The sequence below is a fragment of the Callithrix jacchus genome, chromosome 10 (assembly GCF_049354715.1).
Source record: "Callithrix jacchus isolate 240 chromosome 10, calJac240_pri, whole genome shotgun sequence".
Classification (NCBI taxonomy): Eukaryota; Metazoa; Chordata; class Mammalia; order Primates; family Cebidae; genus Callithrix; species Callithrix jacchus.
In genome coordinates this window covers 98,178,129-98,201,198 of record NC_133511.1, presented here as the reverse complement: position 1 = coordinate 98,201,198, position 23,070 = coordinate 98,178,129, and the positions used below count along the sequence as shown (strand labels likewise).

General features: G+C 37.7%; 1 pseudogene; it reads left to right on the top strand.

Annotated features, from left to right (window-relative positions):
- The first annotated feature begins 12,147 nt into the window (after positions 1-12,147).
- Positions 12,148-12,678, top strand: LOC108593969 (interferon-induced transmembrane protein 3 pseudogene; annotated as a pseudogene).
- Positions 12,679-23,070: the final 10,392 nt, after the last annotated feature.

Here is a 23,070-nt window from a genome sequence, read left to right as displayed (position 1 = left end):
TCTGGATATTTGGACCAAAACAAATGAGGCCTTGTGCTTGCATCAAAAATCAGAGTTTATAGACAGAGAGGGAGGCAGACAGAGAAATGAAAGTCTGTTTCTCAGTAGTGAATTATATCCCTGTATGTTTTCCTGTAACATTGAGTCCTAGAGAATGCATTTGGCAGCATGCACACTAACTTAGTCACTATGGAGCTGCAAGGTATTTTGAGGTTAGATGGCAAAGAGAGAAAAGAGAAAAGCCAGTAACAACAGTGCCCAAGATCGCTGATTTCTTCTATTACTTACTTGGTGTATTCATTTTATTTTGTGCCTTCTGCTATTTAAAGTTATAATATTCTTGGCTAGGTACGGTGGCTCACGCCTGTAATCCCAGCACTTTGGGAGGCTGAGGTGGGCAGATCACAAGGTCAGGAGTTTGAGACCAGCCTGCCCAACATAGTGAAACCCCATCTCTGCTAAAAATACAAAAAAATTAGCTGGGCGTGGTGGCGGGCACCTGTAATTCCAGCTACTAGGGAGGCTGAGGCAGGAGAATCACTTGAACGATTCTCACGTTGAACCTCAACCTCACTGCGGAGGTTGCAGTGAGCCGAGATCCTGCCAATGCACTCCAGCCTGGTGACAAGAGTGAAACTCTGTCTCAAAAATAATAGTAATAATAATAATAATAAAGTTATAATATTCTTATGCCTTTCTTCTGAGGCATTTTAAGTGTTCTCACAGTATTTTTCTTATTCTGGCTATCTGTGGAGTTGGGCTAGATATTATAATTCTCATTTTACAAAGAGGGATAGGGAAGCATGAAGTAAATGAATAATCATTGGCCAAGTACTAGCCTGGTTCTTGATTTCAGTGCTTTTTTTTTTTTTGAGTTCTTATCAAACAATAAAGGCAGTAAGTAAAAAATTACTTAGTTTCAGAGAAAATAAGGGAAAAAATCAGAGCAATGAGATTAATGGACTTGGATTAATGTGATAATGCATCTCTGAATTTGAGCACATACCCACCCACTTACCTGTGTGAATTCAAGAATGAAATGAAAACTCACTTTACTGTGTGGGCATGAGAATGGACTCAAGGACTGTGACAGGAAATGTTAAGGTTGCAGCCATGAAGCTCTGTAAGTAAAGTCACATCCACATCCTTAAAGACACATCGATGACTATCATTAGCCTGTTCAGACAGGAGAAGCAATTTTATTGAACTTGCTGTTTCCATGACATTTTAGCTTTGACATTTCAACATCAATTGCTCGCTGTTTTAATTTATCCCAGTATAGTCAGCAAGTGAGAAATGAAAGACTCCTACTGTTCCAGGTTGATTATATATCTGCACGCAGGTATTTTCAGATTCAACAAATCAGTAAAGGGGTTAAGGATTTTATTTTAAACATTTGCTTAAAGCCCTTTAAGGATGCTTTTGAACAGAACTTTTATTTATTTTAATTCTACCATTTAAGAACAATAATTAATAAGAAAACAATTAAATAAAAGAACAGTGTGAAGGGTTACCTGATTTCATGTCACACTGTGAGTAGTAATAAGACCTACATGTTGTGCTTAAAATATAGAAATCTTTATAGCTCTTAGAGTGCATAGGAACTTGAATCTGTGTGGCTTGGAGCTGCTCCTAGGGATCTGTGACAGGGACTTGTGTAACAGCTGGCCTCAGAGCTGTCACTCTGTGTATGGATGTTGGCATTTTTACACAAATTATTCACTTATCAGCCTTATTTTCTCATCAGAGTCTTACTTTCTGATTGCTACACAATTGTTGGCCTCTTTTTTTGTAAAGTCATATTCAGGTAATCATGATATTCTATGAAAACATTTTTTTTCATACACATGATTACTTGGCATCAATTGCAAAACCATACTTTCCATACACAGCATGTAAAAAAGGAGTTTAAACAAATCATGCATTTCTAGCTATGCAATTAACAGCATTTAAGAATCATTTGTTGACAGGCATGGTGGCTCATGCCTGTAATCCCAACACTTTGGGAGGCTGAGGCGGGTGGATTACCTGAGGTCAGGGGTTCGAGAGCAGCCTGACCAACACGGTGAAATCCTGTCTCTACTAACAAAAATTAGCTGGGTGTGGTGGTGCATGTCTGTTTTTCCCAGCTATTCAGGAGGCTGAGGCAGGAGAATCACTGCAACCCAGGAGGTGGAAGTTGCAGTGAGCTGAAATCATGCCACTGTACTCCAGCCTGGTTGACAGAATGAGACTCCATTTCAAAAAAAGAAAAAAAAAAGAAGTACTTGTCAATGCTGCATCAGAGAAAGACAATAATGAAGTGTTAATGTTGCCAGTACTGATTGAAAGACACGCTTTACACAGAAGTTCTATTAGGAAAGCTACCAACCAGAATCTGTTTATCCTCATTTGGTGAAGGATTGTCCTTTGTTATTTTATGTACCGCCCTGGCTTGACGCTCTACAATGAAGTATAAACTGAGGGTTTTGTTTTGTTTTGTTTTGTTTTGAGACAGGGTCTAACTCTATCACCCAGGCTGGAGTGCAGTGGCAGGATCACGGCTCACTGCAGCCTCAACCTCCTGGGCTCAAATGATCCTCCTGCCTCAGCCTCCAGAGTAGCTGGGACCTCAGGCACATACCACCACACCTGGCTAACTTTTGTATTTTTTGTAGAGACAGGGGTTTTGCCATGTTGCCTATGCTGGTCTGAATTTCCTGGGTTCAAGTGATCTGCCTGCCTTGGCCTCCCAAACTGTTGGGATTACAGTCGTCAGGAGCCACTGCTTCAAGCTTGACTGAATTTTGAAGTATAAAATAGGAATTTTAAAGCAGGGTTTCTTTTACTGATGCTAACTAATGGCTTTAGTAAAGTTTATGGATGTTCCTTACCTACCCTCAACATTTCAATCCTGACAGTTCCTTGAGAGCAAAAGAGCAAAATTTACCCGTTTGTATTTTTGCTGCTTAGTACCTCACCTGGCTGGCATGCAGCAGGACTTTCCGATTGTTAAGTGAAGGAAACATTCTAAATCTGCTTCTCTCTAGCTAGATGACTTTGAACAAGCTGCTTGTCTGAATTCTTTCTGCCTCTTCTGAGACATTGAGAGTTTGGTCTGCATGAACTCTAAGATTCATTCCTGTGCTAAAATTCTATTTAAGTACTTTTCTAATTATTCTTTCTCATTCTGGATAGTTTTGAATTACTTGCTTTTATATAATTTATATATTATATAAAAGGAAATCAATCATATAAAAATAAAAATTTGGCTGGGCGCGATGGCTCACACCCATAATCCCAACACTTTGGGAGGCCAGGGTCGGTGGATCACTAGGTCAGGAATTCAAGACCAGCCTGGCCAAGATGGTGAAACCGTGTCTCTACTAAAAATTCAAAAATTATCCAGGCACTGTGGTGGGTGCCTATAATCCCAGCAACTCAGGAGGCTGAGGCTGAGAATTGCTTGAATCCGGGAGGTGGAGGTAGCAGTGAGCCAAGATAGCACCACTGCACTTTAGCCTGGGCGACAAAGTGAGACTCGGTCTCAAAAAATAAAATAAATAAAAAATTTAGAATTTATCTGCAAACACAAATTATATATTTTATAGACTGTTCATCCACAATTATATAAAATGGGAAGTTGATGGGAAATCTCTATATGACAAAAGAGATATTCAAACATTTTTAAGGGCTGGGTGTCGTGGCTCATGCCTGTAATCCCAACACTTTGGGAAACTGAAGCAGGTGGATCACTTGAGGTCAGGAATTCGAGACCAGCCTGGCCAACATGGTGAAACCCCATCTCCACTAAAAATACAAAAATTAACTGGCCATGGTGATGCATGCCTGTAATCCCAGCTACTCTGGAGGCTAAGGCAGGAGAATTGCAGTGAGCCAAGATCACACCACTGGCCACTGCACTCTAGTCTGGGCACAACAGAGCAATACTCCGTCTCAGAAAAACAACAACAACAACAACAACAACCACCACCACCACCACCACATTTTCAGGGAGGCTGAGATGGGAGGATCACTTGGGCCCAGGAGATCAGGGCTGCACTGAGTTATGATTGCACCACTGCACTCCAGCCTGGGCGACAGAGCAAGATCTTGTCTTAAAAAAGTTTTTTTTTTTTTTTTTGTTTGTTTGTTTTTTTAGATTTACCTTCATTGGCCTCTGTACTCTGGTTACTCGATTTGATTTATGTGTTATCAGGTCATATTATGGCAGAATTTTTCTGTTATCAGAACTTCTACTTTATTTCTTTCCAACGTTTTTCTTGGGTTTATATTGAATTTAGATATCTTTCTTACAGCACATCTACTATTGTTTCCCTGTTTTAGCTCTGCCACTGCCTCAAAATTTTTTCATTTTCTCTTTTATTTCAGAATTTATCTATTGATTGATTGATCGATTGATTGATTGGAGACAGAATCTCGATCTTTTGCCAAGGCTGGAGTGCAATGGCATTATCTTGGCTCACTGCAAGCTCCACATTCCGGGTTCAAGTGATTCTCCTGCCTAAGCCCCCAGAGTAGCTGGGATTACAGGTGCCCACCAACATACCTGGCTAAGTTTTGTATTTTTAGTAGAGATGGGGTTTTGGCATGTTGGCCAGGCTGATCTCAAATTCCTGATCTTAGGTGATCCACCTGCCTTGGCTTCCCAAAGTGCTGGGATTACAGGCATGAGACACCATGACCAGTCTATCTTCAGAATTTAGAATCTTAAAATTTTGGGCATATTGATCTGTCTTTCATCCTTTTTTCTTTCCTTTTCTCTTCTTTTAAGAGATGAGGTTTCACCATGTTGGACAGGCTGGTCTCAAACTCCTGGCCTCAAGTGATCCTCCCACCTTGCCCTCCCAAAGTGCTGGGATTACAGACACGAGTCATCATGCCCAGCCTGTTTTTTATCTTTAAAAAGAACAAAGTCATGGTGGTTTGCTGCCTCCATCCCCCTGTCACCTACCTTAGGTATTTCTCATGTTATCTTTCCCCAGTCTCCCCACACCCTGCTATCCCTCCCCTAGCCCCTGACCCACCAACAGACCCCAGTGTGTGATGTTCCTCTCCCTGTGTTCATGTGTTCTCATTGTTCAACACCCACTTATGATTGAGAACATGCAGTGTTTGGTTTTCTGTTCTTGTGTCAGTTGGCTGAGATTAATGGTTTCCAGATTCATCCATGTCCCTACAAAGGACACGAACTCATCATTTTTTATGGCAATATAGTATTTATTCCATGGTGTATCTATGTAACAATCCTGCAAGATCTGCACATGTACCCCAGAAATTAAAGTATAATAAAAAATAAAATAAATAAAATAAAAAGAACAATGTTTTTTATTTTGAGGCATGTATTGAATCTACTATTAGATTGTTTATATAGACACATTAAATACTGAATGAATTAAATTAATTATTAAGGTGGTATCAATTTTTGTTGTTATATATTTTTCTTATTTTCTTCTATTTTTGTTTGTATGTTCCCTTTTTTTCATTTCACAATTTTATGTTTCTTTTTCTTTTCCTTCCCTGTTTTTTCTTCTAAGTTGCTACTTCAAATTTTTTTCTTGTGATTCTCAACTCTTTCTTGTTTTCTTTCCGTAAGAAGTTTCTATGATTTTCTTAGGTTTAATCATATGAAATTGCCACTTATGTAAATAAAAAATAGCCAAATATCAGCAATTTCATATGGTTCAACATAATTGCTTTCCTCAGGACCTGGCAGATGCAAAATTAATACTTTCTTAATGAATTAATAAATAAATCCTCCTTTTCATAATTTTTGGTCAAATAATTCTAGGAAATAATTCAAGGCCTAGATAGCATTAGGCAAAAGGCTCCTTACCAACTGTGGACTCAGAAGTCTTTAGTCATAAATGATCTTCCCAAATGTGCTGATTACCTGATTCTGCTAGTCCATGTCATTGACATGCTACAGATAAACCTGAGAATACTCCTGTGAGCAAGCATGTGGTTATCTACATCAATGTTTCTGTATGCATTTGGATGAATGTTAGTAAACATCAATTTATGGAGTATGCATCTTTTTGTGAGCATTAGTGTATGCAGTTAACACCTCAACAGGCTGAACTATGGTAAAAAAGAAAAGAAAGTTTGTTCAGACAGTGGAAATTGAAAAGAAGGTTACATTTCTTAAACTACATTCGCATTTCAGTCTCATTAGCAGTAAAATGACATATATGTTATCCCCAAACCATTTACCTCTGGTATTCTGCTCCCTTCAATGGGCCTTTGAGAATTTATGCACACTGAAATAACAGCTGAGCCCTGAATAAGAGATGTATTAATTAAGGAAACATTTTGGGTTTCCTGAGTTGCTAATGACTGCAGTTGCTGATCCTGTCCATGGAGATTTTTAGTTCAAAATGCTCTTAATACTTCAATATGTTAACTTACAAGCCCATCATTCCTAACAATCAAATAAGATCTTTGTTTAATTCATTGATGCACAGGTGCAGAAATTTTACTAGATTGCATTAAGGAAATTTAGTAAGTGAATCAGAAGGAGCGTTGCAACTGGGATTTCTGGTTTTTATCCAATAGAATTTCCACTTTACCCCCTGAGCATTTGAATTCTACTTAATCATTCAGTAATTGCACTTATGATTCATACCCTATGGCTTATGAAGAGATTCTTTTGTTCTCTTTCAGTCACGAAAAGGTGAAATTCAAGATCTGACTCTGACACGTACCATCACCTTTTCAGGAAATAAAATGTATACTTTTTTCTTTCTTTCTTTTTTAAAAACAAAATTGCAATTTTTAAATAGCAATGCATTATAACCTTGTAAGACATCCAAATAGTATAGAAGTTTATTAGTAAAATAAGTAAAAGGACTTTTAAAAACTGTTAAAATAAGTTTGCACAAAGCCCAAGACTTTAAAAAATGAAGTCTGAAGAACAGGTTAAATACTTATGTCAGGAAATTTTGTTGTATTAAGTTGATGATTTTTTGGGACACATTTAATATTGCGAATATTTTCTTTGTATAGAATCTGTTGTAATGCATAATGTTTTAAAAATACATTTTAAAAGTTTGTTGCCATTCTCACATCTTACTTCAAAATAAATTCCAGATGTCTTTAAGAATTAAATGAAAAAATAACCCCATAAAAGAATGAGAAGAAAATGTTTGTGGATAATATCTTCTCCTGGAGTGAAGAAGGACTCTCTAATAATAAAAGCAAAAGAAAAATTATAAAGGTAAAGATTGATAAATTTGACCTCATAAAAATTTAACATTGTAAGAGATGGTAAGGCTATTAAAGCAAATGACAAATTGGCAAAATATTTGCAACATATAAGACAGATAAAGGGTAGAGATCTTTACTCCTTGAAATACTAAAATAAATCAACAAAAGATCAGTTAAAAGACAGATATAAGACATAGACAATTAACAAAAGAAGAAATAAAAATGGCCAATTAGTAAACCTCAGAAAACGTTCAGTTTCATTAGCAATCAAAAAATAAAAATTTAAATGAGATTTTGTTTTGTTTTGTTTTATCAGATTGACAAAGAAAAAAAATAATGACATTCAGTGCTGGGAAGGGTGTGGTGAAAAGAGCACTCTCTGTTCAGAACGAGAATAACCATTTTAGAAGGCAATTGAGTTATCACTTCAATAAGTTTGGAGACTCTGTTCTTACACTTGCAAGAGATTATTGCCTCATCCACTTTCAGGAACTTAACTATTGCACTTTTGTGTGCTGAGTTATAAAGATACCTCATGAGTCATTCTCTAATTATATATTTAATGACTCTTCAGTTTTCTATATTTTACTTATCATTTTCTACATATACCTAAAAAGTTAAGGATGGGTGTGGTGGCTCACACCTGTAATCCCATCACTTTAGGAGGCTGATGCATAAGGATTACTTGATGCCAATAGTTTGAGACCATCTTAGGCAACTTAGTGAGACCCCTATCTCTACAAAAACCAGAAAAATTAGTGGGGCATGGTGGCACATGACAATACTTCTGGCTACTTGGGAGACTGAGGTGGAAGGATTGCTTGAGCCTGGGAGATGGAGGTTGCAGTGAGTGACTGTGCACTCCGCTGCACTCCAGCTTGAGTGACAGAGTGAGACTATCTCCAAAAAAAGTTCCAGTTTATTCTTCAGTTTTTAAAAAAATAACAAGTTGACTTCAACAAAGTGAACTGGCTCCCCCTCTACTTTCAAATGACTTTTTGAAAAGAAGTTTTCTTTAAAAAAGTCATTTGAAAGTAGAGGGGGAGCCAGTTCACTTCTATTATTTTCTGTTATAAAAGCGATATTTGTATTTATTATAGAAAAATTAGGAGATAAGGAAAAAGAAGAAAAATGCCTAATTCCACTTCCTAGTTCACCACTAGAGTACATCGTTCCAGGCCTTCTCCTAGCCGTAAATATATGTATATATTATATGGGTTATCAAATGAACTTCCAGAAAGGATTATAAATGTGTATGTCCACCTCCATATAATGATAAATGACAAGCATTTTCCCTTTTCAAATAGTGGACATAAACATTTTAAGAAAATGGTTTAAAAATAGCCTCTCGGTTATGTGTAGTGGCTCACACCTGTAATCCCAGCACTTTGGGAGTCTGAGGCAAGAGGATCACTTGAGCCCAGGTGTTCAAGACCATCCTGGGCAACATGACGAAACATTGTCTCTACAAAATACAAAAATTAGTCAGGTGTAGTGGCACACACCTGTTGTCTCAGCTACTTGGGGGCTGAGATGGGAGGACTGCTTGAGCCCAGGAGGTCAAGGCTACAGTGAGCTGTGTTCCAGCTGCTATACTCTAGCCTGGGTGACAGAGTGAGACCCTATATAAAAAATAAAGTGAAGGAGCCTCTTTTGTTTTAATTAGCATATTTTTTACATACTCGTTGACTATTTGCAGTTCTTTTTTAAGTTCCCATTAGTGTTTTTTGCTGAGTTGCATTTTAGCTAAGTGTAATCCCAAGATTGTAGAAACTCTTGTTTTTATTTGGGCCTAGTCTATTCTTGCTATTTCTACAGAAAAATAAATTATCTTTTTTTCTATGGTTTGTCCTGTATCGAAATTGTAATCATGATAATTTGAATAACAGAGGTTACTCAAATGTTTCCACTTTGCATATAAGACCATATTAAATATCTTTTCCTGGAAAAAAAAAATCACTGTTCTAATGATATCTCCTTAAGAGCTTTGGGGGAAATGAGAATGAATGGTAATATAAAAAATATTTTTTAATTGAGATAAAATTTACATAACAAAGTTTACCATTTTAACCATTTTAAAGAGTACAACACAGGAGCTTTTATATATTTACAATGTTGTGCAACCAACACCACTCTCTAATTATAGAACATTTTCATGGCCCCCAAAAGAGGCCCTGTACTTACTAAACAGTCACTCCCCATTTCCCATCCCCTGGCCCCTGGTAACCACTAATCTACTTTCTGTCTCTATGGATTTGCCTTTTCTGGACATTTCATATAAATAGAATCATACAATATGTAGTCTTTCGTGACTGGCTTATTTCTCTTAGCATAATGTTTTCAAAGTTCATCTGCATTGTAGCATGTATCAGTACTCACTCCTTTTTATGTCTAAATAATCCATTGTGTGGATATGCCACGTTTTGTTCAACCTTCATTAGCTGATAGACATTTGGGCTGTTCCAGTTTTTGGCTATTATGAATAATGCTGCTATGGACATTCATGTGCAAGTTTTTGTGTGAACATATATTTTCCATTTTCTTGGACAAATACCTAGGAGTGGAATTCCTAGGTCATATGTTGAAGTTTTGAGAAATTTGTAACATTTTTAAGGCTTAATATGTGTGTGCCACTTGGCTAAACACTTGACTTGCATTTTCTCAAAGAATCCTGACAACTTTCTGAAGTAGATCCAATTATTATGCCTGTTTTACAGATGAGGGCACTATAGCTCAAATATGTTAAACAACTTGCTCAAGGGCTGACAGCTGGTTAGGACAGAGCCAGGATTGAGCTAATGTAGTCTGGCTCCAGAATCTTAACTCTTTATTGCTTTTACTGACTTCATACACTTATGGTCCTGAGAGGGCAGAGGACAGCACACAAATAACCATGTAATATACTTAGAAAATTGCATGCGGAGAATGCCACAGGAAAGGCTTTCCAGAGGAGGGAGCATTTGAAGTGAACATCAGTTGTTGGGAACAGATTCAAGAAGAGGAACTGGAGTAAAGGTCAACTAGGTGAAAGGACTGTTACAGGATTGGCAAGTTACTTTCACCGAAAGTGCCAGATACAGTTAATTGATAGTGGCGGTGAGTAGCACTATGTAAAGATACTGTACCCCAGCTCAGTGGGAAAGCCTGTGATGATTAATTAACAATATCTGCCATGGGCAGGGGAGGGGAGATTTGTAGCACTCATGACATGAATTTTTGTCACTGGGCTATTATGACATGGAGATGAGAAATTATGGGTCATGTTTTGGAAAGCAATGACTGTATGATTTTGACTGGATCATAGGATATGCGTAACAAAAGTGGAGGCTTAAATAAGACTAGAAATATGTGGTGAGGCTGTATGGCAGAGTGTTTTAAATGACAGGCTGGAGAGTTTGTACGTGAGTCAGTAGGTAGTGAGGAGTCATGGAAAATTTTTAAACTGGAGAATAGTGTCATAGGAGCCCTACTGTAAGAAGATTAATCTGGCAGGAGCACACAAAATGAATTGATACGGTGAATGAATGGAGACAAAGAGACTGTTCAAGGCAATGTTAAAAAACTTAGTGGGTGGTACCTGGTTAAAACAGGGAATAACCACATTTTTCCCATTAATTTGATAAAGATTAAAATACAGGTATCAGGAAATGAATACTCAAATAGTCTGCTGGTGATACATTGGTTCAACTTTTCTGGAGGGCTGTTTGACAACACATATAAAAAGCCTTAGAAATTCATTCTGGCTGGGTGCAGTGGCTCACACCTGTAATCCCAGCACTGTGGGAAGCCAAGGCAGGTAGATCACCTGAGGTCAGGAGTTTGAGACCAGCCTGGCCAAAATGACGAAACCCTGTATCTAATAAAAATAAAAATATTAGCTAGGAATGGTGGTAGGCACCTGTAATCCCAGCTACTCAGGAGGCTGAGGCAGGAGAATCGCTTGAACCTGGAAGGCGGAAGTTGCAGTGAGCTGGGATCGCACCATTGCACTCTAGCCTGGGAGTCAAGAGCAAAACTCCATCTCAAAAAAAAAAAAAAAAAAGATTTATCCCTTTTAACCTAGTATTTAGCAATTTATGCCACAGAAGTAAGCCTGGATGTATGCAAAGACGTAGCTCTGAAGATGTTCACTGCATTGCCATCTTAAAAAACAAATATAGCCCAGATACTGGCTGAGCAGTTTCTCTTCTCATCACCAGCCAACCTGAGTCAAGATTTAGCAATTACTTACATTTACCATAGAGAACTCACTATATAAAAACCATTTAGGGCAGGGTGTGGTGGCTCATACCTGTAATCCCAGCACTTTGGGAGGCCAAGGCGGGTGGATCAACCTGAGGTCAGGGGTTCGAGACCAACCTGGCCAACATGGTGAAACCCCCATCTCTACTAAAAATACAAAATATTAGCCAGGTGTGGTGGTGTGTGCCTGTAGTTCCAGTTACTTGGGGGCTGAGGCAGGAGAATCGCTTAAACCTTGGAGGCAGAGGTTGCAGTGAGCTGAGATCGTGCCATTGCACTCCAGCCCGGCAACAAGAGTGAAACTCCGTCTCAAAAAAAAAAAAAAAAAAAAAAAAAAAGGAAAAGAAAAAAGAAAAGTCATTTAGTCATTAGCAATGATGGATATAGTGAAGATTACATAGGGGAGATGTATAAGAGGCTTTAATAACACTGAAACGTGCTCAGTACACAACTTGAAGAAGTCCCTTAGAGGTGGCTTCCTTCTCCACAGCACTGAGCTGAAATCCTCATCCCTGAGATCCTTTTCCCCATAGCACTTAGTCCTTATCCTCCTTTTCTTCTCTCTTTCACTGTAAAGTTACTTTTTTCCCACTTGACTTTGGGCATCAGAGTCTATTCTGAACAGGACTCTTTTAACAAATTGGTTTCGGAAGGGGAGGGACCACTGAGAAGCATCCCAGCTACCCGACCACAGCCCATCTTCCCTGGACACCATGAACCACACGGTCCAAACCTTCTTCACTCCCGCCAGCACCAGCCGTCCCCCGGACTATGAGATGCTGAAGGAGGAACATGAGGTGGCTGCTCTGGGGGCGCCCCACAACCCTGCGCTCCCGACATCCACCGTGATCCACATCTGAAGCGAGACCTCCGTGCCCGACCACGTCGTCTGGTCCCTGTTCAACACCCTCTTCATGAACTCCTGCTGCCTGGGCTTCATAGCGTTCACCTACTCCGTGAAGTCTAGGGACAGGAAGATGGTTGGTGATCTGACCCGGGCCCAGGCCTACGCCTCCACCGCCAAGTGCCTGAACATCTGGGCGCTGATCTTGGGCATCATCACGACCGTTCTGCTGATCATCATCCCAATACTGATTCTGCAAGCCTATCAGTAGATCAGAGGAATCATCCCGGCCAGGGGCTCTGCCCGGGACCTGTCTCCCACGTACTCCCGCTTCCATTCCTTGCCCTGCCCCCAGCCGATCCTGTATCAGCCTTTTACCCTCACACACTTTTCACAGTTGTGTTCAATAAAGTGCACATGTTCCTGGAAAAAAAAAAAAAAACCAAATTGGTTTCTTTTTAGAAAAAATTATTGTAAATATTTGTGGAAAATATAAAAATTACGAGTTTCACGAAACACTGGGAGCACTCATGTTAAAGAAAAGAGGGGAGATTTGTTAAATAAATTTTAGTATTACTTGTTACCACATAAAACTTGTTGAGCTCTTTTGGGCAACATGAGAATCCCTAGGTAAACGTGATCATTCCATGGTTTTAGATATGACAAATGTACTGACAACTCTCAAATTTATATTTCTAACACAATCTTTCCTCTGTGTTCCAGACATATTATCTCACTTTAGAATGATATATCTATACTTAATGTCTTGTTGATACCTTGAACTTACCACATTTAACCTAGTCTTCATCTTGTTCCCTCCAGTCTTCCCAAACTCAGAGAATACAGTACCATCTGAAAAGTTACTAAAGTCAGAAACTTAGTAGGCATCGTTGGTTCTTTCCTTCCTTCCCACTTCTTTTCATATCCAGTTGATTAACAAGTCTTTTAGAACTGCCTCCAAAATACAGTCATCAACCTCTTTTCATACCCATTCTTCACCCCACCCCAGAAGTTTCCATGAAGAAAGCACTGTATGTATAAAAGCATAGAGATCTAAAAGGGCTGGATTGTCTGAGGAAACCGCAGGTGTATAAGGTTTGTAAGTCTATGTGATTTCAAGGAGATGAGGCTGGAAAACATGTTCCTTAAAAGATGGGATTAAAGAGCGAAGGTGGCAGGTTGGGTGAGGACCCATGCAGATATCGGGCACAAACGCTTAGGCTTTCTTTTTTCCGAAATACTAGCAAAGGAAAGATGATACCAAACAAAGGGAAACATAACACACAGTTTTAATAAGCAACAAGAGGTAACAAGGCTTTTTTCTTCTCATCCAAAAGAATAGGTCTCGCTAAGTGTACATTACCAAAAGTATTATGGTTGTAAATAGGCTGGGCGCCTATTAGAAAAGCAAAATAGGCGGGGCGTAGTTGCTCATGCCTGTAAATCCCAGCACTTTGGGAGGCTGAGGCAGAAGAATCACTTATGTTTGCGATTGCAATTAGTTATGATTGTGCCACTGCACTCCAGCCTGGGCAACAGAGTGAGACCCTGTCTCAAAAACAAAAAAGCAAAAATAATACAACTACACATGTTCACTTTTAGTTATGGGTGAACTTACTTAATCTCAAAGGCAGAACTAGCTTTAAGTTGGCATATTTTAACTTTGGAGGAACACCCAGCACATACTTGCTTTCTTTTTTTCTTCTTTACTATGTTAAAAATTTAAGATATAAATCATATGCCATAAAATTCATCTTTTTACATGTACGATTCAGTGATTTTAGTATTTTCATAAGGTTGTAAAACTATTACAACTATGTAATTCCAGAACATTTTTGTCATCTTCAAAGTAAACTTCCCACCTATTAGCAGTAATTCACCATTCTCCCTCTCTCCAAAAGTCCCTGTTAACTACTTTAAACACCCTTCTGCCTCTGTGGATTTGGCTATTCTGAACATTTCATGTAAATTAAATCATACAATATGTGGTCTTTTGTGATTGGCTTGTTTCACTTAGCATGATGTTTTCAAGGTTCATCCATGCTGTAGCATGCATCAGTACTTCCTTCCTTTATATGGCTAAATAATATTTTATTTTAAATAGTATTTTATTTTGTGGATATACTACCCTTTATCCATTTATCACTAATGGGCATTTGGGTTGTTTTAATTTTTTGACTATTATGAATAATGTCACTATGGACATTTGCTTATAAGTTTTTATGTGGACCTATAGTTTCATTTCTCTTGGATACATACTTACAAGGTGACTTGCTAGGTCATACGGTAACTCTGTATTTAACTTTTTATGGAACTGCCAAGCCATTTTTCTAAAGTGGCTGCACCATTTTGCATTTCCAATAGCAATGGATTCTAATTTCTCCACATCCTTGTCAACACTTGTTATTGTCTGTTTTGTGTTGTCATTATGGCCATCCTAGGGGCTTTCTTTCTTTTCTGCTTTCTGAGGTCCTACCTCACTTGCTGGTTGAAACCCAGTATTTCACTTTTCATTCTTTATTTTTAATAATCTGAGGGTGATTGAAATTGGCAGACTACACAGTGTTTTAAGAATCCAGAAATTTCTAGCTAGGCTGGAATATTTGGAAGTTCTGGTAACACTGGGCAACAATTGGTTGGAAATTAGTAGAGGCCCTTCAATGTTCACCATCTTCTACTGTCTTACACCTGAGCTGCTTTTTATATTTATCTTTTTTACCTGGCTCCATAGATAACTGAATTTGAGGCTCCTGGTTGAAACCATCTGACATAACTTAATTGTGAATGTTGAATCTCAGAGTAATAAATAAGGTACTCTAAAAATAAACCTAACCAAGGAGGCATGAATAGAAACTTTATGAGGAAAATTATTAAAACTTTACTGAAAGAGATCAAAGAAGACCTAAATAAATGAAGAGAAATAACATGTCCAAGGATAGAAGGACTCAATTCACCCTAACATAATCTAATTCAGTATAACACAATTAAAACTTCAACAGGATTACTCATGGAAATTTGACAAAATAAGTCTAAAATTGTTTGGAAATGTAAAAGGCTGAGAATAACTTAAGACACTCCTGAAGAAGAATATTGTTGAAGGAGAGTTTCTCTACCAGATAATCACATGATTTACAAAGCTATAGGTGATTAAGATGGTGTGATATTTGAATAATAATTTGTGGAACAGAATATAAGAGCTGGTAACAAACATGGACAATTTATAACTTTATATATTAATAGATTTGGCACTGCAAATTATAAGAATTAAAAAATTATTTTTAAGAAATAATCCTGGGACAATTTGTTATCCATATGGGAAAAAATTCAGTCCTCATATGGTCTATAAAAATAAATTTTAGGCTGCTTAAAGACTTCATGTAGGCCAAAGCCCAGTGACTCATACCTGTAATTCCAGTACTTTGGGAGGCCAAGGTGGGAAGATTGCTTGATGCCAGGAGTTCAAGACCAGCCTGGGCAATATAGTGGGACTAGATCTCTATAAAAAAAAATCACTGCATGTAGTGGTACACCCCTGTTGTTCCAGCTACTCAGGAGGCTCAGGTGGGAGGATTGCTTGAGCTCAGGAGGTTGAGGCTGCAGGAAAAAAAAAAGAGACTTCATGTGAAAGCAAAAGTTTAAAACATTTAGAAACAAATATACAAGAACGTTTATATGACATAAAGGAAAGAAGGAATTTTTAAGACACTAAAAACATATCCTCAATGAAAGATATTGATAAGTGATATTTTTTCAGCAAAGGACAAACTGAAAACATGAAAAAGACAATTAACAGAAAGGAAGAAATAGTTTCAAAAAAGAAAATTGGAAAATAATGGTATTCAGAATATATAAAGAACTTTTGCAAATCAATGAGGAAAAGACAAACAACTAAGTTAAAATATTCAGAGGAAAATTCAGAGTGGCCAATAAACATATAAAAACATGCTAAATATAATTTCTTATTGTTCCTTTTGTGTAAATGTGATTTTCTTTGATGACAAAGCCATAGGTACTCAACTGTGGTTTGTTGCCTATATTCAAAAGTGAAAGATTTGTTAAGAAAGATTTGTTAAATTTCAGTTACAGTTTAGTATTTTTTTCTTTTTCTTTTTATTGAGACAGGGTCTCCCTCTGTTGCTCAGGCTGGGGTGCAGTGGCACAATCTCAGCTCACTGCAACCTCCACTCCCAGGCTCAAGTGATCCTCCCACCTCAGCCTCCTGAGTAGCTGGGACTACAGGCACGTGCCACCATGCTTAATTTTTGCATTTTTGGTAGAGACAGGGTTTCATCATGTTGCCTAGGCTGGTCTTGAACTCCTGCCCTCAAGTGATCCTCCCACCTTGGCCTCCCAAAGTGCGATGAGCTGCTGCACCCGGTCATTCATTAGATCAATGTATTAATAAAATACAACTACTATCCGTGGGAAGAAATGAAAAAATTTGACACTTCCAAGTATTAACAAGGACATAGGCCAATGGGAACTAAAAATCACTCCCAAGTGGAGCAAAATTGTTAAAAATATTTCCAGAAAACCATTTGTCATTATTTCAAATTTCAAGATGCCTATAACTTACTACTAAGCAACTGGAGCACTTGCAACCTCATACAATACGAGATAGGTACAAGAATATTCTGGCGGCATTGTTTGTAATACCAAAAAAATTTGAATCAATCAACAGAAGGATAGATAAATATAATATATTTTGGTAGATTCATCTGATATGGTTTACCTGTTTTGTCCCCTCCAAATCTCATGTTAAAATATGATTTCCAATGCTGGAGGTAGTCCTAGTGGGAGATGTTTGGGTCATGAAGGTGGATCCCTCATGAATGGCTTGGTGCTGTCCTCATAGTAATGAGTTCTCACTCTATGTTCATGTGAGATCTGGTTGTTTAGAAGAGTCTGGCACCTCCTCCCTGTCTGTCTTTCTTGCTCTTGCCTTGTGATATGCTGGATCCCCCTTTGCCTTCTGACATGATTGTAAGTTTCCTGAGGCCTCATCAGAAGCAGATGCTGATGCCATGCTGCTTGGATAGCCTGCTTAACCATTTGGCAGAAAACAAACCTCTTTTCTTTATAAATTACCCAGGCTAAGGTATTCCTTTATGGCAATGCGAACAGACTAACACACATCTAATGGCATGCAATACAGTACTGAAAACAAATAATGCTAAGGCAGTTGCATCAATGTATATGATAATTCTTAACAAATGAAATATTGAGTGAAAATGAAAGTTAGGAACATGTACGTTTATCCCAATATTATGGAAAGTTCGAGAGCATGCACAAAACTAAACAATGTATTGATTAGGAGTACATTCACATGTAGTAAAACTATAAGGACAAGCAAAAAAATGATAGAAAAGAAATTACAGGAGAGTGATTAGTTCACCTCTGAGCAAGGGAGAGAAGATGTAAACAGGGAAAGATAAAGAAGAGGCTCCAATGTTATGCTTTGTTTCCTAAAAATGGGTTGTGGGTACACCTAGGCATGTGTGCATCACACATACTCAAAGTAGTAAATAAAATCTCAGAAGGGTGTTTTGTTTGTTTTGTTTTGAGACAGAGTCTTGCTATGTCACCCAGGCTGGAGTGCCATGGCTTGATCTCGGCTTACTACAAACTCTGCCTCCTGGGTTCAAGTGATTCTCCTGCCTCAGCTTCCCGTATAGCTGGGATTTCAGGCCTGTGCCACCATGCCCAGCTAATTTTTGTATTTGTAGTAGAGACAGGGTATTTGTAGTAGAGACCATGTTGGCCAGGCTGGTCTCAAACTCCTGACCTCAAGTGATCCACCCACCTAGGCCTCCCAAAGTGCTGGGATTACAGGCATGAGTCACTGCACTTGGCCTCAGAAGGGTTTTAATGAAGAAGGATGCTGAGAGAGGAATGAGTTAACAGGGAACTTGGGTTGTGTGGGAGTATAAAATGGAGAAGGGGGAGTTAAAGAAGGACTTGACTTCAGTATTGTATCCAAGGCTGGCCATTTCTAAGATAGTGGCTCTATTTCTTTCTACTTAAATCCCACAGAAAAAAAGTCGGGAAAAGTCACATATTTTCTCTTAATATCTTATATAGGAGTTACTACTCCTCAGGGCACAGAAACTAAAAGGGTGAAAACTATAATAAAGTAATTTCCTTTTTTTCTCTCTTTAAAGGGAGTGCTGAATTTGAAAGAGCAGTGGGTTGAGAGTTAGGAACCTAGTTTACTAGTTTTGCTCTTTTTAAATTAATCATGTGACTTTCGGTAAATAATTTATCCTAATTGAACCTCGGTTTCCTAAAAAGATGATTTCTAAAGCTTAGCTTTAAGTTCAGTTATTCCATGAGTTAGAGATTCTCTCAACCAAAAAGCAAGTAGGCATGTACATTTATCATTTTAATAAAGACATATTCTATTAATTTGAAAAAGCTGAAGACAGTATTAATTTTCCTCCCACAGTCTTAATGAAGAAATAAAGAAACTAATTTTCCATTACCATTCAAGGGGCAATCCACTCCTTCACAGATAGTGAAATTAATGTAACAGATCCAACCAAATGAACAATCTACACATTTTTCTTCACCTCTCCAATTCCAAGCCTTGGAACTATATTTTACATTAAAAAGTTTAAAAGTTAACTAAAAATTAATGCAGTTTTAAGACTGCAGCTTATATATAATAAATGCAGCTTACATATAATGAAGTCAGAGCAAAATATCTGCAGTGTCCAGTATCTTTGAGTAACATTTATTATTACCTTCATTTATTAATGAAGCACAGCAGATGTTGTGATCTTTACTAATTATAATTTCCCTAATTTAAATAACTTGTACCTATAAGGCATGCTTTTCCTAAGGTATTCAGGGTGGTAACAGTTATTAAATCATTTATCTTTACAGCATATCAATGAAGCTAGTAGGAGCAAGTGTTGTTCTCATTATTTAAAGGAGAAGATTAAAAATCAAGCATTAGGTCATGATCACACAATAATTTTTTTGTCATGAACATTAAGACTAGAACCAAAGAAATGTACATATTCCTCCCCCATCCACCTTCCTTCCTATTTAGGGGCAGTTCTCTGTTGTGTGTAACTCTAGTGGGATGCAGGGTCTGCCTTCCACTACTGAAACCAAAGAAGGGTGTTTCTTTTCACTGGCTTGTGGCAGCAAGAGTAAGGGCACCTTATCTAGGCTCCAGGATCTGGAAACTCCAACTCAGGGAATGACACACAGATGCAGAAAGAATTTAGGAATTACTTGTAATGCTCAAGACAGCAAGTCTACAGTCCAGTCCTGTGTGTGACCCCACTTCGCTTCCTAGCATCCTAACTAGGCTCTTCCTCTATTATTGTCTAGGTTGTGGCTCTTGCTACTCAGGCTCCTTCCTCTTCTGCCATTTTCTGGATCTACTCCTTCAGGCTTCTTATTTTGTAAGCTCACAATATCCTTCCAATAAATTCTCTTCCACTTATATTAGTCAGAGCTGATTTCAGTTGCTTGTATTAATAGGAATAATGTCTGGGTAGTAGGATTATAAATTTATAAAATTATAATTTTCTGAAGAAGTTTCTTCAGAAAATTACCTCAAGTCGGCTTTGTGTTTTATATTTTTGTTTAACTTAGACCCGCATTTTGGATACAGTTTCTTACACTTGACTTGACTCACTGAACTCTATGAATAAAGGGGTCCAGCAAGCATTTTAGTATATTTTATAAAAAGAACACAGGTTCTCTTAACCTTACTTATGCTGAAGGCATTATATTTTTATCCCTAAATTGTCCTAGATGCTTATAATGTTTAAGTTTTACATTACATTTAAACATTTCTCTATCACATTAGTTGAAGTTAACTGTAAAATCATAATGAGCCTGTGAACATGGCCTTTAGGAGAATGTCAAACATATTTTTTACGGGGCATAATTTTTAAGGTTAAAATGGAATTCTATTATATGATGCAAGGAAAAGTAAGATGCCAGGAAATTTGTGTAGAATGATTTCAATTTTATAAACATATGTGAATAGAAAAAAGTACTGGCAGAATAGATAATGAAAATATAAATAGGAATAATGTCTGGGTAGTAGGATTATAAGTTAGAGTTCTGTGTGCTTTATTTGGCATTAAACAATTAACATATTATTTCATAATTATGGAAAACCATAATAATTTAAAAGCTTGTTTCTTAGATAAATTTACAAACGTAGAAAAATATTTCTTATAAAAGCAGGAAGAACAGTATTCATCACTTGGCTTCAACAATTATCAATACATGGCCTTTTTTTTTTTGAGATGGAGTCTCGCTCTGTCTTTTAGGCTGGAGTATGGTGGCATGATCTCAGCTCACTACAACCTCCACCTCCCAGATTCAAGTGATTCTCCTGACTTTGCCTTCCAAGTAGCTGGGACTACAGGCACCATGCCCAGCTAATTTTTGTATTTTTAGTAGAGACAGAGTCTCACCATATTAGCTAGGCTGGTCTTAAATTCCTGACCTCAAGTGATCTAGGTTTCTCTTGCTATGTCTTGTGAAATTTTTAACCGACTTCATATGGATGTTTCAAGCCACATCTGGCCAGAATATCAATTTGTATGGTAGATAAATCTGATCTGAAGAATTTTCTTCAGAAAATTACCTCAAGTTGGCTTTGTGTTTTATATTTTTGTTTAACTTAGACCCACATTTTGGATACAGTTTCTTACACTTGACTTGACTCACTGAACTTTATTAATAAAGGGGTCCAACAAGCATTTTAGTATATTTTATAGCAATGTAAGTTTTAAGAGCTCTTTCATCCTTTTCCTACTTATGTGGAATGCCTATTAATGTCACAGGGATTTACCGTGATTGAAATAAAGGGAGTCTGTGACCTTGAAAAGTTTGTAAGCAGTCTTTAGGTATATAAATGGTATTACTTGTTTATGAACATCTAATAAAATTTCAAATAGCATTAACATGAAAAGCAGAAAATAAGATGTAGAAGATATGTGTATATCAGTAATTGAAGAGAATTGAAAAGGAAGTTGAATTAATTATCTGGGTAACTGCCTCATTTTTTTCATTCTTAAAGCTGGGACACTATTGGGAGAAACTCACTCTACTCAGGCTGAGTAATGGAAGTGCCTTCTTTGGGATATAAGGTTCTGTATGTTTGAATTAGATTACTTTTTTTCTGTTCTCTTAAGTTGGTTTGTCTCTGTACCCACTCTTTTATTCTGCAGTTTGAGTCAGGGAAAGAACAGGTAAGTGTTTAATCTATATTCTGAACTAATTTTGGAGGAAGAAGTGGTTGAAGATTGGGCAAAGGATGAACATTTACTATATATATCAGCATTAGTGGAGTCGCTTTTCGGTCTCAGTGTAAATATTCAATAAGGAATATCCCTACTTAGAATCAAAGGCACTCAAACAGGGCTTAAATAAACCTTTGTTTTGAGGTTATAGACTAAATATATATATATATTTTACATTAGAGACCATCATAAAACAAATGGACTAAATCTTTAACCATGGCATAAAAAGAAGAAGAAGGAAGAGAATATGGAAGGCGCAGGGCAACTCATCCAATACTTCTGGGAAAATACTTGGCTTATTGCCAAAGGAATAGTTCTATATTTGAAATCATAGGCAACAGGTAGGGTCAGTTGACTGTTTATGTGAAAACTGAGCTAATTCGAATCTCCTGGCCATCCCTAGTGTTTTAAGCACTGATTTCCAGTTTGTAAAGAAAGCTCTTGACTATGAAAAAGTTACTGGAAATTGTGTCTTTGGCTGGCACCAGCGGCTCACACCTGTATTCCCAGCACTGTGAAAGGCCAAGGGAGGCAGATCACCTGAGCCCAGGAGTTCGAGACCTGCCTGGGTGAAACCCCATATCTACTAAAAATACCAAAATTAGCAGCGCATGGTGGTGTGTACCTGTAGTCCCAGCTACTCTGGAGGCTGAGGCAGGAGAATCACTTGATCTTGGGAGGCAGAGGTTGCAGTGAGCTGTGATCATGTCATTGCACTCCAGCCTGAGCAACAGAGTGAGATACTGTCTCAAACAAAGAAAAAGAAAAAGAAATGATGTCTTCAATTTGACAAGAATACCAGGTTTAGGGTGGGTGTGGTGGCTCAAGCCTGTAATTCCAGCACTTTGGGAGGCCGAGATGGGTGGATCACCTGAGGTCAGGAGTTTGAGACTAGCCTGGTCAACGTGGTGAAACCCTGCCTCTACTAAAAATATGAAAAAATTAGCTGGGTGCCCTGGCATGCACCTGTAGTCCTAGCTATTCAGGAGGTAAGGCAGAAGAATTGCTTGAACCTCGGATGGGGAGGTTGCAGTAAGCTGAGATTGTGCCATTGCACTCCAGTCTGGGCAACAGAGCAAGATTCTGTCTCAAAAAAAAAAAAAAAATACCAGGTTTAATTACCCACAAAATTATTACATACTGCACTTTTAGATCATAATTTAATTAAAGATCTCTAGACATAATTAGCCATCTAATCTTCAAATATAAAGAAAAATCTATAGCATTATGTCATATTATGCTATCTAGGATAATTGCTTCATGCATACTATTTCAGGCATGGCAACATAGGATAGCTTTGATTTTGTGGCACTATACAAAATTCAAGATCTAGTCAAGCTAAAGGTATAAAAATTCTATTTAATATGTTCCCTTATGGAATTGACTAAAGAATTAAATCCTAAGAACTAAATTGATAAGTGATTTGTTAATATTTAATACAAGGTGCATGCTGCTTAGTATATTAGTCTATTGGTGAAGACAAACTAGTATAAAAAATTATGG